This window comes from Neofelis nebulosa, chromosome 9 (assembly GCF_028018385.1).
Source record: "Neofelis nebulosa isolate mNeoNeb1 chromosome 9, mNeoNeb1.pri, whole genome shotgun sequence".
Classification (NCBI taxonomy): Eukaryota; Metazoa; Chordata; class Mammalia; order Carnivora; family Felidae; genus Neofelis; species Neofelis nebulosa.
This window is the reverse complement of record NC_080790.1, coordinates 20,941,760-20,958,572: the sequence shown is the minus strand read 5'-3', so window position 1 is coordinate 20,958,572 and position 16,813 is coordinate 20,941,760. Positions and strand designations below refer to the sequence as shown.

Sequence of the window (16,813 nt, the reverse complement as noted above, 5' to 3'; positions counted from 1 at the left end):
GACTTCAGCCGAAGTTAGACGCTTAGCTGACTGAGCCACCCAGGCGCCCTCACTAAAATTTTTTTTTTTACAAAACTATTTATTTGTTTGTTTGTTTGTTTGTTTAGACAGAGAGATAGAGAGAGAGTTGGGGGGAGAGGGCAGAGAGAGAGGGAGAGAATCTTTTTTTTTTTTTTTTTTAGCAGTTTCTTAAAATGTCTATTTTTCTCAGAATAGCTGATGATTTTCTGTTGTCTTTTGGTTCTTTTTTTTTTTTATTTTAACTTGTTTTATTTATTTATATTTATTTATTTATTTATTTATTTATTTTTTAACGTTTATTTATTTTTGAGACAGAGAGAGACAGAGCATGAACGGGGGAGGGGCAGAGAGAGAGGGAGACACAGAATCGGAAGCAGGCTCCAGGCTCTGAGCCATCAGCCCAGAGCCCGACGCGGGGCTCGAACTCACGGACCTCAAGATTGTGACCTGAGCTAAAGCTGGACGCTTAACCGACTGAGCCACCCAGGCGCCCCTATTTTTATTTTTTTTAATTTACATACAAATTAGTTAGCATATATTGCAACAATGGTTTCAGAAGTAGATTCCTTAGTGCCCCAGACCCATTTAGCCCATCCCCCCTCCCACAACCCCTCAGTAACCCTCAGTTTGTTCTCCATATTTATGAGTCTCTTCAGCAGCTGCTCTCCGTGTCTTTTTCGGCACAGAGGCAAAGGCAGCGTTAGTGGCCAAGTCCAGGGCCAGCTCCTTCTCATCGTTTCTGAAGCCTGTTCTTGGACTATATCTGCATGACCCCTCCAGGCTGCGGCCTGCAAAGCTGTGTCTCCCAACTTGTTCTGTTGGTTCAGTTCAATGTTTGGCTGAGTGAACAGCATTCCCACTGTATCTGTGTGGCCCCCGTGGCAGGCCCGGTATAAAGTAGCGCTTCTGGCTTTGAGCGATTAACACCGACCCGGTTGTCCAAACGCTCTCTCAACCAGAGCAAATCCCCTCTGTTTGCAGCCTCGTGCGATGGATTCTGCCCGCTTGGCCACACAGTTGCCTGGGATTAATCCGGTCCTGCCTTTGGAGGTGCCTTTCCACCAGCTGGTACAGCTCAGGTCAGTCGTGTAGACAATACGCCCCTCCTCAAAGTACAGTTCATCTGCAGCTCTGGGTTCAAACGTATACAGAGATCTGAACACTTTAACTGGCCCTGGTTTGACCAGTGTGGGTGGCCGCTTCGACATCATCGCGCTCCCTTGAACAGCAGAGGAGACTCAAGACCACGCACGAAAAGCCAACCCAACGCCCCGACAGCCCGCACTCCAGGGGCCCCAAGGTTTCTTTTTGTCTGGTCTGCAGCTGTGGGCCTTCAAGGACCTGTGCCCACCCTTGGCCGTCAGACCAGCAAGTGCAGGCAGAAGAAAGAGAATCTTAAGCAGACTCCACGTGGGGGCTCGATCCCATGACCCTACAGTCATGACCTGAGCTGAAATCTAGATCTGGCATTCTGACTGAGCCACCCAGGTGCCTGACTTTTTTTTTTTTTTTTAAGTAAGCTCTATGCCCAAGGTGCAGCTTGAATTCAGAACCCACCCACCCCCCCGCCGCCGCCCCCCATCCCATTGCAACCTCTGCCCAGTGAACCAGCCAGGTGCCCCCCCCGCTAAGACGTTTTTAAAAAATTTTTTTTTCAACGTTTTTTATTTTTATTTTTGGGACAGAGAGAGACAGAGCATGAACGGGGGAGGGGCAGAGAGAGAGGGAGACACAGAATCGGAAACAGGCTCCAGGCTCTGAGCCATCAGCTCAGAGCCTGACGCGGGGCTCGAACTCACGGACCGCGAGATCGTGACCTGGCTGAAGTCGGACGCTTAACCGACTGCGCCACCCAGGCGCCCCTAAGACGTTTTTAAATCTGATGTTTCATTATCCTTTTTGTGTCTTGCTTTTAAATATTTTTATTTGTACAATATGACAAGTTTCAGAATCCTTTAAGAATGACTTCATTCAAATTGTTTTCTAAAAGAGAGATTCTGCGCTGGGTGTCGTTCATACTGTTCAGAACCACATTTGCCTGAATAAACATTTCGGATGGACTTCGTGTCATCTGGGCCCAAGCAACAGCAAATGATGAAGCAAAACTGTAGAAACTGTCCAACATCTTTTGCGTGAATCAAGTCGATGAATTAGCTGAGCATCTAACAGCTTTGCCTTTGTCTGCTGAGACGGACCGTCCAATAATTCCAATAAAATTCCCATCTGAGCAATGAGACAATTAGATCGATGGAAGAGAATAGAGAGCCAGAAATAGACCCATACAAATATACTCAGCTGATCTTTGACAAAAGAGCAAAGGCATTCAATGGCAAACGAAAGAATAGTCTTTTCAACAAATGCTGCTGGACCAACAGGACATCCACACACACACACAAAAAAAAATCTAGAGGCTCTTGGCTGGCTCAGACCATGCAGCATGTGATTCTTGATCTCAGGGTTGTAGGTTTGAGCCCCAGTTGGATGTAGAAATTACTTTAAAAATAAATTGTAAAAAAAATACAGAAAGAAAGAATCTAGACACAAACCTTACACCCTTCACAAAAATTAATTCAAAATGGATTCTAGATCCAAATGCACAATACAAAACTATAGATTTCATAGAAGTTAACACAGGAGAAAACGTAAGTGATTTGGGGTGGGCGATGACTTTTTAGATACAACATCAAAAGCACGATTCATGAAAGAAAAAATTCATGGAAGAGATATTGGACTTCAGTAAAATTACAAACTTCTGTTCTACCAATCTGAGCAGTGGATAGAGCGTGGACAATATTCACAGTTACCAAAGAGTGTTAGCTTCCTTCTCCAGATTTAAATCTGACATTTTGAAGAAGGCAACAAACCCTAGGAACTAACATATGGGCCTACATCTGAATCAGAACAGGAAAAGGGCAGCTTCCCCTTTTCCTCGGGAAATGGAATTATTCCCATCACAAAAAAGTACAACATGGCTGATACTTTCATAACCAGGAAAATCAACCACAAATTTACCCTTACACTGCTTTGCAGCTGTTTACAACAAGGATTCCAGCCACCTGGCAGCAGGGGTGGAAGGCGGCAACTGAGAGGCCCGGGCTTACTGATCTAGTCAAGCCAAGGAATTTCCAGAACTTGAGCTCCTACCCAGTCACCTACACGGTGACTGGACAGCCCTCCTGGTAAGTTGGATCTATCCTCATGTCACAAGTAGACATCCTGGCCTCACAAGTAGATACCCAGTCAATGCAGAAACTCCAAACTCACTGTGAAATCACTGGCAGTTACATGAGAATTTCAAAGTTTTTAGCAAATTACATATTTCAACTTATTTGTGTTCTAAGTGGAATTCTATTGAAGAAAAGCATTTAATTTACTACTGAACCACTGATAAAATTAAAAACGATATAATGCTATTGTTGAAAACTATGGTAACAAAAAACTTGTGGTAACACAACATAAAGTTTACCATTTTAATTTTTTTTTATGTTTACTTATGTATTTTTGAGAAGGAGTGGGGGGCAGGGAGGGACAGAGAGAGAGGGAGAGAGAGAGAATCCCAAGCACACTCCGCAATGTCAGCACGGAGCCCGACACAGGGCTTGAACCCACGAACCATGAGATCATGACCTGAGCCAAAATCAAGACCAACTGAGCCACCCAGGGCGCCCCTAAAATTTACCATTTTAAAGTGTACAATTCGGTGGCATTTAGTACATTCACAACATTGTGTGCCCATCACTGCTATCTAGTTCCAGAACATTTTCATCGCCCTAAGAGGAAACTCCACACCCACTAAGCAGTCCCTCCCCAGGCCCTCTCTTCCCCAGCCCTGGCAACCACTAATCTACTTTCTGTCTCTGGGATTTTTCTTTCTTTTTTTTTTTAATATTTATTTTGAGAGGGGGGCAGGGGGCAGAGAGAGAGGGAGAGAGAGAATCCCAGCAGGCTCTGTTGTCAGCACGGAGCCAGACGCGGGCTCGATATCATCAACCACGAGCTCATGACCTGAGCCCAAATCAAGAGGCAGATGCTTAACCCACTGAGCCACCAGGCGCCCCTAGGATTGTTCTATTCTGAACGTATCATACAAATGACTCCTACACCACGTGATCTTCTGTGTCTGGCTTCATTCACTTAACCACAATGTCTTCTAGATTTCATCCCTTTTGTAGCATATATCGGTACTTCGTTCCTTTTTGAGGCAGAAAAATAGCCCAATGTATACACAGACCACATTCTGTTTATCCACTCACCAACTGATGGACATTTGGGTACTTTCTTCCTGTTGGCTATTGTGAGCAGTGCTGCTTTAGTCGGGGGGAACAGGTTCTTGTTTGTTTCATTTCTTTTGGTTACATACTTAGGAGTGGAATTGCTGAGTCATCTGGTAGGTCTATGTTTCATTTCTCAAGGAGCCACCAAACTGTTTTCCACGGTGGCTGCACCATTTTACGTTCCCACTAGCCAGGTACCTGGGTTCCAGGTCCTCCACATCTTAAGCAACACTTGTCTTCTCGGTGGGGTTTTTGGTTGGTTTTGTTTGTTTGTTTTTGTTACGGCCATCCTAACGGGTGTGAAGTGGTATCTCATTGTAATTTTCAAGACAGAAGGGGCTTGTTTAATGTAGTGCTATTTTGGAAATGACACGAATCTATTATTTTTTTAATGTGAATTCTTATTATTACAGTATTCTGGGAAATTAAATATTAATAAAGACAATCGGTTCTGAAAAAGGGAATTGTAAACGCTAATCAATTGTATACCTACACCTCTGTGTGATGCAAAGTCCCATTTTGATATCGAAGCGTATATACTTTTTATATCATTTCCTAAAGTACTGCTTCATTTTTTTAAAGACTTTATTTTTAAGTAATCTCTATACCCATCATGGGTCTCAAACCCACAACCTGAGATCAAGAGCCACACGCTCCACAGACTGAGCCATCCAGGTCCCCAGTACTGCTTTATTTTTACTATAAATATCAAGGAGTGAAAATAGCCCTTCATGAGGGCATAGACTTCTGTGAGTCAGACACGCCTGGGCCTGAACCAAAGTTTTTCTCCCTGCTGTGTGACCTTGGAAAATTATGTAACTTTGCTGAGCTTGCATTTATTTATGTGCCAAATGGGGACAATGATGCAAGGAGTATATATCCTAAGTCAGGATTAGTTGAAATCAGATTATAAAAGGTGGCTGGCAGGGGCGCCTGGGAGGCTCAGTCGGTTGAACATCTGACTTCAGCTCAGGTCATGATCTCACAGTTTATGAGTTCGAGCCCCTCGTGGGGTTCTGTGCCGACAGTGTGGAGCCTGCTTGGGATTCTCTCTCTCCCTTTCTCTCTGCTCCTCCCCTGCTGGCTATCTCTCTCTCTCTCTCTCTCTCTCAAAATACATAAATAAACTTTAAAAATAAAAGGACAAACATGGTGTCTGAAGCCAGGAGTTTGATGGCATTCCCTGGGGCATGAGTGCAGATAAAGGGGAGACAAGTGCTCTGAGAACTGAGTTCTGAGACACTCTGACACTTGGAGGTCAAGAGGAAGACACCAGCAAGACTGAGGGGGAAGGGGAGGGAGTGGAGAGCAGGGTTCTGGAAGCCAGGTGAAGCAAGTGTTTCAGGAAGGAGAGAGATTCAGGCAACATCTCAAGAGTGAGTGGCCACTCTGACCTTGGCAGGAGCTCTCTGGCTGGGGTGGAGGGGATGGAGCCCTGAGGGAATGCTCTAGAAGGGTTGGAGACAAGTACACACGGCGCTTTCGGAGAATTTGGCATAAAGCAGAGCAGAGAAATGGCTGTTGGAGCCGGGCATCCCAAGGAGAGGGCTTGTATTTTTTGCTAAGTATTAGAGAGATTTCAGCATGTTTTCAGGTTGTGGTCTTCCTGTCCTTGTGTGCAATATTGTGCCCTTAGAAGAGATTTCCCCTGTTCTAGGTGGTTTGGAGCCATTTCTCTAGAAAACATTTTCCCTCTGAGTTATCCAGTCCATTTTTGCCAACGCTGAGAATTTGCCCAGAGTAACGGCTTCCTCTCTAATTGTGGCAGCCAGTTTAAAAGGGAGGTTCCAGGGGCTGGAGTTTTGCACCCCTGCTTTCTGCCTCTTACTGCGTGTGAGGATTAATCACAGCCCTGACGGGAAGGTTTCAGGTCACCACAAGCCTGGGCTTCATCCTGCTCGTTCCCCAGTAAGAGTAGAGGCGCCAGGACAAAGTGGAAATGGCCTTGATGGGGAAGAGAGAGCGACCTGGGCCCCCCTGCAGCTCAGGTCCCATCAGCTGTGTGACCATGAGTATGTCTGGTGGCATCTCTTGGCGTCTGTAAATTAAAGCACCACAACCAGATCTCTAGGTGACCTATCTGTCCCTCAGATTGTGCTTGCTTTCTTGAGAATTTGGCTACGCACTTACAGTTCTTACAATGCACCAATATGATTCCTCCTGCTTGTTCTGGAGACCACGTCCTCCAGGTCCACTGGAGGCAGCTTGCTTCCTGGGCCAGCTGCACAGCTGTCCAGGGCTGGCTTCCTGGGACTCGGGGCTCCCTCTTTCTTGCGGCACTTTTTCATTTTGCAAGAATACCCTGTAATAGATTCCTGAGGATGTGAGCAAGGGAAGGAAAAATTTACCTCTTTGTATATCTGAGTATGTCATTTTGTATTTGACAGTAAATTGAGTAAGTACAGAATTCTACATAGAACATCCCTTTCGTTCAGAATTTTGAAGATACTGCCCCATTGTTTCCTAAGTGCCTGTATTACTTTAGGACAATGTATATCATTCAGGTTCTTGATCCTTTGTATTCCCCCCCCCCCCAATACTTTTTATTTTTTCTTAATCTTTTCTTTTATCCTTGCGGTTCTGAAATGCCACAATGACGTTCCTTGGTGCAGGTAGTTTTTCGTTCTGTGCCAGGCCCTTTCAATCTGGAGACTAGTATCTCTCAGTTTGGGGCAGTTTTCTTGCATTCTCTCTCCAATGATCACCATCCTTCTGTTTTCCTATTTTCTTTTTCTGGACCTCCAATTAATCCGATTGTGGCCTTTGGATTCGCCCTCTGAATTCCTTACCATTTCTTCCACTTTTCTGTCTCCATGTCTCCATTTCCCTCTCCACGCCCCCCCCCCCCCCCCCATCTTTTGCTAGTTTGTGTGTTTTACTTTCTGGGAGATTTCCCTCATTTTCACCTTCTAATTCTTCTCTTGAATCTTTTATTTCAGTTGACCATTTTAATTTTTGTGAATTCTCTCTCATTGTTTTTGTTTCGTTTTGTTTTGTTTTTTAAAATATCATCCTGAAGCACCTGGGTGGCTCAGTCCGTTAAGCATCTGACTCTTGGTTTCGGCACAGGTAGGTTGGTTGTTCGAGCCCCGAGGAGGAGTAGGGCTCTGTGCTGGCAGGGCGGAGCCTACTTGGGATTCTCTCTCCCTCTTTCTCTGCCCCTTCCCCGCTTGTTCTGTCTCTCAAAATAAATAAGCATTTAAAATATAGCATCCTATTCTTATTTATTTATTTAAGTAACCTCTACCCCCAACACAGGGATCTTACAACCCTGAGATCAAGAGTCACGCACTTACAGACTGAGTCAGCCAGGCACCCCAGCATCCTACAGTTGCTTTACGAATTCAACATCATGTTGTATCCAAGGATATTCATTAAAGTGCATTTGAGGTTTTTCTTTGGTTTTCTCCAGGTTTTTTTTGTTGTTTCCTTTTTCTGTCTCTCTGTTGGTTGTTTTATTCTCTTTTATGTCACCACGAAGAACTGAATATCTGATTCAATGCAAGTATCGGTTAAGTCTGGGTATTGGGTACGTGGATTTTTATTCATTTTTCTATACTTTTCTGTATGTTTGAGCGATTTCATATATGTTTCAGGTAGATTGAAAACTTCATGTATGTCCGACTAGGTGACTGGAAACCTTCAGCACAGCATAAGCCACAGCGAGCTGGCCTTTTACGTGGTATGACTCCAAGCAACAGTATTCTCTTGCGCCAGGTTTCCCAAAGCAGATCTTCTCATCTTCTGCCTGGATATCCCCAAATTCTGGGGGAATGGAGGCGAGAAGGCAAGAGTCTGAGGAGCCCATCATTCAAGATGCAGCCGTTCACTGCCCTGCTTTTGACCCTGCACCTCATCCCCACCTTTCCCTATGCCTGGTGCCCTTGAGTTCAGAACCTCTGTCACTCCATTTCTGCAGATAATAAACCTTCAGCTTCCCGACTGCAAGGGATGATCAGGGACACCTGGGGACCCCATTATTCCTTTTTAAAAAAAAAGATTTTATGGGGGGGCACCTAGGTGGCTCAGTCAGTCGAGCTTCTGACTTTGGCTCAGGTCATTTGGGAGTTCAAGCCCCGCGTCGGGCTCTCTGCTGTCAGCACAGAGCCTGCTCTGTCCCCCTCTCTCTCCGCCCCTCCCCTGCTGGCTCTCACTCTATCAAAAATAAACAAACATGAAAAAATACATATACTTTATTCTTTTAAGTAATCTCTGCGCCCTACATGGGACTCGAACTCAGAATCCCAAGGTCAAGTGTCGCACATGCTACCGACCAAGCCAGCCAGATGCCCCCCATTATTTCTTATACAGACTCTCTACCTGTCCCGTTCCATCTATGGCCACATGCCTGACATCTCAATGGTACCCAGTGCTCCTAAATCCTGGAACTGGGGATTCAGGGCAAATCTCACTCTTTTTTGGCATTCTTCTCTGAAAACATTGAGGTTGTAACTTCTGCTCTAGGACATTTTAGCTCTGTTCCCCATCTCTCATTTTTAGAAGACTTAGTTCAATATTTGCATAAATAAAACTTTTAATCCTCACAGATGTCACTTGCCTTTGAATATATTTTCTAAATTTGGGTACAAATGACACAAAGTGTTACATTAGTTTCAGGTGCACAACATGGTGATTCGAGAAGTCTATACTTATGCTGTGCTCACCACGGGTGTGTAGCTCCCATCTGTCACCATGTGACACTGTTATAATATCATTGACTATATTCCCTAAGCTGTACCTTTCATTCCCATGACTTATTTATTCCATAACTGGAAGTCTGCATCTCCCACTTAATTTTGTGTGGCTATGTTTACCATAAATTCGACAAGACAGGATCTCACACTGACGGGCTCTGGGAAAATTTCTCACGGACACAATGGAGACATGCAGTTCCCAGAAATGGTCACAAGGTGGCGCGGGGACTCTACATTTAATTTCTAGTTTCTCCGCACTACCCCAGCCAACCGGCAAGAGTTAAAAGTACTGTGAATCTTGGTTAAATCCAGCAGAGGGGAACCAGCAATCTAGGATATTTCTGCGGAAAGGAGTCTCAGATTACTTTCTGGTCCACCCGCTTTTAGAGACAAGGTAATGGAGATCCACAGGAATCAACCAATCTGTCCTATATCCGGAGGTGGTCAGTCGGAAAAGACCCTAGGCTTGAATTTTAAAATTCTCTTAAAGTCATATTAAGAGTTGCCTTCAAATTGTAATACAAATGTGAGTGCATGAAGGTGGCCGTAGGAACGAGGAGGCCAGTGCAGTCCCTGCGGAATGAGGTGGCCTGAAAGAAACAGAAGTAAAAGTCGCCGGTTCACTTACCCCACGTCCTGAGCTCTTGCCGCAGTGTGTGAAGTGTTGTGAAGACATGAAGGGGACAAGACAGGGTCCCCGCCCTGCAGAGTTTACAGTCTGGTAATGAGATGAGCCAACAGGAGACAGTGAACTGCAACCAAGGAAGTCTGCCCCGGGGGAAGGTAGGTCACAAGGGCTCCTCTCAGTTCGGAGAAGCAGAAGCCCCTTCCCTGCTCAGGAGCGGGTGCCCTTGCTGGTGGGATTTGGGCTGGCTCTGGAAGAACAGTGGAAGTCAACCCTTCTCAAATTGGAATCTGCTGCGCCTAGGGCTTTTGTTTAGACGCAGATTGTAACTCAGTAAGATTGTGTGTGCTGAGATTCGCCATTTCTCCCAGGGTCCCAGGTGATTCCGGTGTGGCCTACCTGAAGGAACAGCAAGGCTGGAGGCACTGGTTCTTGAACAAAAAACCACTAACACTCCAGTCTCACCTGAGAGATACTGTGTTAATCGGGCTAGGGTGTGACTTTGGCATTGGTATTTTTAAAAGCACTTCCCAGGGGCACCTGGGTGGCCCAGTCAGTTAAGCGTCCGACTTTGGCTCAAGTCACGCTCTCGCAGTTTGTGAGTTCGAGCTCCACCTTGGGCTCTGTGCTGACAGCTCGGAGCCTGGAGCCTGCTTCAGACTCTGTCTCCCTCTCTGTCTGCTCTTCCCCCACTGGCACTCTGCCTCTCTCTCTAAAAAATAAGCATTAAAAAATTAAATAAATAAATAAATAAAAGCACTTCCCAGGTGATTCTAATGCAGAGTAAGGTGTGAACATCACTGATGTGGGGGACATTTGTCACTCTTTCTACCCAGCACCTGAAACCCCCCCACCCACACACCTAGAGTCAGAGCCCACCCCCACACTACTGAAGCTAAAATCACCAGATACCCTTTCCCCCACTTCCCAAACATCGGGGGGCACAAGTGTGCACTTTGGGCTTCACCAACCAACTTAACCATCTCAGACTTTGCAGCAAGAGCCACTGAAAGGAGCGGAGGCTGCACGGTATTGACCTCAGCCGGGATTCTGGCAGTGGTGGCAGCTACACTGTTCCCAGAGGCAGCGGTGACAATTCCTGGGGCACGATGTGCAGCAGCAGGAACTGTCAGACCTTAGCAGACCAATTCTGCTCAGCCTGATTTTGAGCAGGGGACTGGGCTGCACAGCCTCTGAAGTTGCTTCTGTGGTCCCAGAGATTGGGGGCTACCCACTATAATTTTAAACCCACACAGAGGCTTTATGATTAAATATAATATACACTTTAAAACACCAGAAAACAAATGCATGGGTTAATGAGTTGCTACAAGGCAAACACCCTTATAAACACCCATGCCAGAAGATTTTGCTGTCCCCGAAACTCACTTATAACTCCTCGCTCCCTGCTAAGAATATCCCTGTCCCGACTTTTAGAGTAATCATTTCATTAATTTTCTTTATAGTATATAACTTCTGTGGTTCCCTAAACACCTTATAGTTTAGTTTTGTCTTTTCTTTTCCCCTTTCAGTCTTTGATTCACTTAGAATCTCTCTCTCTGCCCCCACTGAAATTTAATGGTTTGAAGAGACTGGATCAGTTGTCTTGTAAAATTTACCGGTCTGGATTTTGTTGATTGATGCAGTTCAGTGTGTTCCTCCGTCCTCAGATTTCCTAGAAACTGGCAGTTGCATCCAAACCAAAGGTTTGATCTGAGGCTTGAGATTTTTTGGTATGGCCTCATCACAGGAAGCACTCTGTTAATGGTCAGAAGTACATGTCTGGCTGTCTCTATTTTGTTGAATCTCCCTTTGTGATGTTAGCCATTAGTCATTCCTAGATCCATTAATTGATTAGCAGTTTCAAAACAGTAAAATTCTGTTGCTTCTCTCTTCTTTGGTGGAATACTTCTCTGTAGACTAACTTCACCTTGTTTACTATTTATTGAGAAGAAAAATGTTCTCTGTCCTCCTAGGGGCAGTTGTTTGGAAACTTGCAAACTCAACCAAAAGACACATTAGCAAGAGAAAAGCAGATTTTTATTCACTATGTATCTGCGCGTTCACGGAAGAATGTGTCTCTTAGAATTTGGGGTTTATATACCACTTTAATGGAGGATAGGGAAGGGCAGAGAGGCACTTCTAAGGGGACAAATGACTTCTTATGGGGGGAGGAGGAGAAGGGGCACTTAAGTGACTTTTTGGAAAGATAAATGATCCCTTAGGAGGACAGGGGGTAAAATAGTCCTGCGACGATGTGTTTGGATGTGATACAAGTCTGTCCAAAAGCTGAGTTGCTCCTTAGTGACAAGTGAGTTCTTTTGGGAAGCTATGTTTTTAGGCAGATAAGGGATTTCAGAAACTCAGATACTTTTAAGTTCAAAATAATTTTTAGGCCACAGTGGCTTATTTTGGCCCCTTCACTCTTAGTCACCCAGTGATATAGTCTGCATGGGGAAATCAAGGTAAATTCTTGATTGTTTTCTTTACCAGGGAGAGGTGTGGTCAGGAGGAGAGCGCTGTTTCCCAAGCAACCTCCAGTAGTGACCAATTAGGGGCGTGTGTGCACGTACATGTGTATTACATCATTATGGAAACACAGATTTAACAGTATTTGATGTGTTTGAAATGTCCTCTCTCTGGCCAGAGTGGGCTTCTTCAAGCTGGCATCCAAGCCATACATCCTTATGATGAGGGAGCGTGGGGCAGGCCGAGAGCCAAGTGCAGTTCACAGCAAACCCCGCCCCGTCCTGTCCCCCACCCCAGGTGGGATCTGTGTGATATTCCCCGGACACTCCTGGCTACCCAAGAACAAAGGAAAGGGGTGTAAGTGCTTGCCACGATGATGTGGGAAACTAAGGCAAATGAAACATTAAATTCCCTTGCTGTCTACAGTCCACTGACAAGCCCTTGAATCTGGCAGAGTGACCACCTTCTACGAGCTCAGCTGCCTGCATGATGACACTGCTAGTGGCCAGAGAATCTTGGCTGAACATTATCCTGACCACCACCCCGCCCCCCCCCAGGAACCTGCAAGTCTACCTTAACATATAAAAATTCCTTTGGAAACTTCCGTTATCTCAACTGCCCCAAGATATATGTTGGCAGTCATACTCCACGCTTATGGCCCCCTGATATACACCTGAAGGGTCTCATGACTGAGGTTTTGCTAAATGGTAATAAATGGCGTTTCCCTAGCACAGCTCACCCCTCTAGGTCCTGGAAACCTTGCTTCCAAAATACCTTAGAGACTTACTCCATCCCTGACCCCCGCCCAACCCGAGGGTATGTAATGAGTGACCTGTCACAACTGCAGTGTAGCAATTCCTGCCCGTGGGTCCGGTCCCCGTGCTTTAATAAAATCACCTTTTTTGCACCAAAGACATCTTCAAGAATTCTTTCTTGGCCATCGGCTCCGGAACTAACCCCCCACCCCCCATCACCCTAAAACTTCATCGCTTAGATTTTCAGAACTTCTCTGGTATGACATTTTCTGGTTCATCTTACACATTTCCTGTCACAAACATGGACTCTGCCATTTCTTCACAAAGCTCTGGTTTCTTTTAGTGGGAAAAACGAACTTCTGAGGGCCCAGTCTGTGGTAGCCCTCGGTTTATAGAAGATTCCCTGCATTTGCTGTTGGAGGGTGCAAGCCCATGTGAGTGTCAGCTACGGCTCCAACACTGGTTGGCAGAGTTTCCAAGCACTTGCTGGTTATCTTGGAGTTCTTCGATCCATCAGATGCCCCATTTCTTCCCCGTTTTCTTCTGCGCAGATGTTATTATGCAGCTCCCGTTTCTGTCACATTTGGAGGCTTATGGGGGAACGTCATCAACTACTTTGGCTGTATACATCATTCGTGGGTTTTGCTTTCCTACGTGCTGTGTTTTTATGGCGGCCTTTGTGGAAAATGGAAAATTATGCCACTGCTACCACCTCCTTATAAAAATGCACCTTTAACAACCTCGTAACAAATGTCCTCCATCGTGTAAGTAAAGCCACACTGGTTTTTACCGTTCTCGGCAAAGAACCAAAACGGATACGGAGGGGTCTTAATTAAGCAAAGGGATGGGAGAGGCGAGGATTTGTCACCTGACCTGTTTTAAAGCCTCCAAAGAGCTAAGTACATTTGTGTAGCACTTTGGTTGACAGTTAAGGCTGTAACATGGGTTGGGGCCTGGAGAAGGTCTTCAACTGCCGGATTAGGTCGACTCACCGTTTTATTTCCCCGGAAGCTTGGATGGTGACAAACTGTGATCAAAGCACAGGACACATCCTTGGTGTAGGCAACTGGGCCACTGGAGATTCTTGAGCAGGGGGATTCAGAAGGGGAACTTCTGATGTGTGCAAGATGGACAAGGGGTGTGTGAGAGGTAGGCCAACACGGGGTGTTGGGCCCGGAAAGTGGTAGAGTGTCCAGAAGACAGGACTGAGCACCAAAACTAGAGCGGTGGGAGTATGAAGGGGAAGGCGGGCAGTAATTGGGGGGGGGGGGGGGCAATGGGAGAGACTGAACAGTACACGGTGACGGGGAGAGGAAGGGCAGGCAGCGGCTGAGGTCTCTAAGCTGGGTGATTAATAAGAAAACAGGAATGTAACCTCCTACACGAGGGACCTCGGGCTGAAAGCAGAAAAGTCATCCCTGTCCTAGGAATTTATTCTTTACACAGTTCTCTTCAAACATTTCTTTCCTAGGAAATACTTCATCGGCCTGTTAGAAAGCAGAGCGCATGGCCTGTGTTGACGCCGGATGGGAGGAAGGAGAGAGCGGATGGGAGGAGGGAGGGAGCGGGGAGGGAGGGCTGTGCTGATGACGCGGAATGGGAGGAGGGCGCAGCCCTCGCTCGGCTGTTCACGCGGCGGCCCGTGGGAGGCGCCACAGAGAAAGGCGCCCAGCCGCAGCCCGGCGACCTACAGTCACTCAGAAGCTCGATCTCATCCCACAGCTCGCCCGGAGAAAGTCGGTGCCTTCACCTCACAGGCACTGCTCGCTGCAGCATCCGCCTCCAAAATCTGCCAGACCTAAGTGGTTTCTATAATTGCCAACGTGAAACTCAAGAGGCTTTAACGGAATACCTGAAGCACTTCGGACGAGGCACGGGTGGACGGCCTCTCCTTGGAGTCCGATCATGTGTTCAAAGCAATATCCACTCTGCTACCTGCACATCCGGTCGAAAGTAAATGGACCGTTCTCACCGAACACGAAGACCCTGCACTTCAAGCAGTCATGGGAGAGTGCAATCTTGGATTGACTACTCTCTAGCTTCAGTCAAAGGACGAACTGAGCCCATTTCTGAATCAAATGAGAACGTGAATTACCCTCTCTTGAAGAACCTTTAAATAAACAGTAAGTCAAATCACCAGAAAGCTACAAATGCCACCACTGGTTTTAATTTACTGTTTTATGGAAATTCACAAAAAGGGCAGAAGTACACAAGCAAATTTATGCATTTTAGGAACTTGCATTGGAGACATTTTCACTTGTAGGCCACTGAACCTTAATGGCGGGAATTTCTGAATTTTGTGCCAGAGATTTTTTCCTTAGCAACCATTCTCTTTAAAATGTAACAAGACTACACACCTTTTTACCTCCGTGCTGGAAATCTCAGACCTACTAAATTCAGTGTCCCAGAAAAGCTTGTATGACTTAATCTTATATGAAGTTATACCGTACTAGTCATTGGTTACAAACGATCTCAAATCCACCTAAGAATTTGGCAAAAACTATATCCAGCTACCTTCCTTCCCCTCTCCTGTATTTTATTTCACCATTACTTGTGGTAGCAATTCATAAGCAACCCAGGTCCCTCTCAAAGTCTACCCTTAGCCAATTAAGAGAAATGTGAAAAGCAACTGCCTTATTGTTGACCTTCAGGCAAAAGACATCTGGAAGGAGGAGGAAACATAAAATTGGTAGGGTGGCAAGGGGGAATATAGGTTTAAACTAACAAGGGCTTTACTCTGTTAGAAAAGTGTCAAAGTTAGGCTTAATGGTTAACATTAGCTCGGTAAGACCTGGGGCACCCGGCTGGCTGTCAGAAGAGCACGCGTCTCTTAATCCCAGGGTTGTGAGTTCGAGCCCCGTGTTGGGTGTAGAGATTAAGTAAATAAAATTTTTTAAGAACTAGGTTAAGACTACACTCCAGCACTCTGTGGGCTCTGGCACATGTTGATCACCCCCATTATAATCACTATAACCAAACCCTAAGACTCTTATCCTGAGAAACTGGTAAAGTGAAGATGAAAAGAAGGAGCACTGGCATCACGCTTGTTTTCCAAACCCAACTCCAGCACCAACTGGATGTGCAACCGTATGACTTAATCTGAGATGTTTCATTTTGTAAAATGGATACCATTTCACCAGGTAGTTGTGGACATAACCCAAAGAATGTAGAACTGTGTCACAGTATCTATCAGGCTCCTTAGTAGGCAAGAAATATTCTTTCCCTTTCACCTACTGGAACTGAAAACACTGCATTGCCCTCTGCCATCATTTTAGCCTGGTCCTATTCAAATCTCAATTCACCTAACTTCCTAGGTGATCAATCTCTAGGACCCTCCTGCTTTTTCTCCGTTTCCAACACCTCCAGACTTGTTTTCCTCAGACACACTTCTCTCTTGCCACTTCCGAGAGCTTACCAGGATTCCCCACTGCCAATCATCGACCGGTTGGGCTTCTGGTTTCTCATGTAAGCAAAGCCTGTTACAAATTTACTTGTGGAGCCTCCTTCCCCTCCCCCTTAAACAATTCACTTATTTAAGAACCAATTCATGTCCCTATTCCCTCAAAAGCCACCCCAACTATTACCCACCAACTGAACTTGCTCTTAAATATTAATACAGCACTTGGGGCGCCTGCGTGGCTCAGTCGGCTAGGCGGCCGACTACAGCTCAGGTCATGATCTTACGGTCTGTGGGTTGGAGCCCCGCGTTGGGCTTTGTCCTGAGAGCTCAGAGCCTGGAGCCTGCTGCCGATTCTGTTTCTCCCTCTCTCTCTGACCCTTCCCTGCTTTGCTGTCTCTCTCTCTCAAAAATAATAAATAAAAAAAATTTTTTTAAGTTTTAAATACAATACAGCACTTAAAACCTGAATCACATCTAATTGGGTAAGCTCTACACCCAATGTGGGGCTTCAACTCATGACGCCCCCGAGATCAAGAGCTGCGTGCTCCACCGACTGAGCCAGCCAGGCGCCCCTAGTT

At 45.8% G+C, this 16,813-nt stretch overlaps 1 pseudogene; it reads right to left on the bottom strand.

The window, feature by feature from the left end:
- Window positions 1–331: 331 nt before the first annotated feature.
- On the bottom strand, window positions 332–1,574 carry LOC131484489 (osteoclast-stimulating factor 1-like; annotated as a pseudogene).
- Between the last annotated feature and the right edge of the window lie 15,239 nt (window positions 1,575–16,813).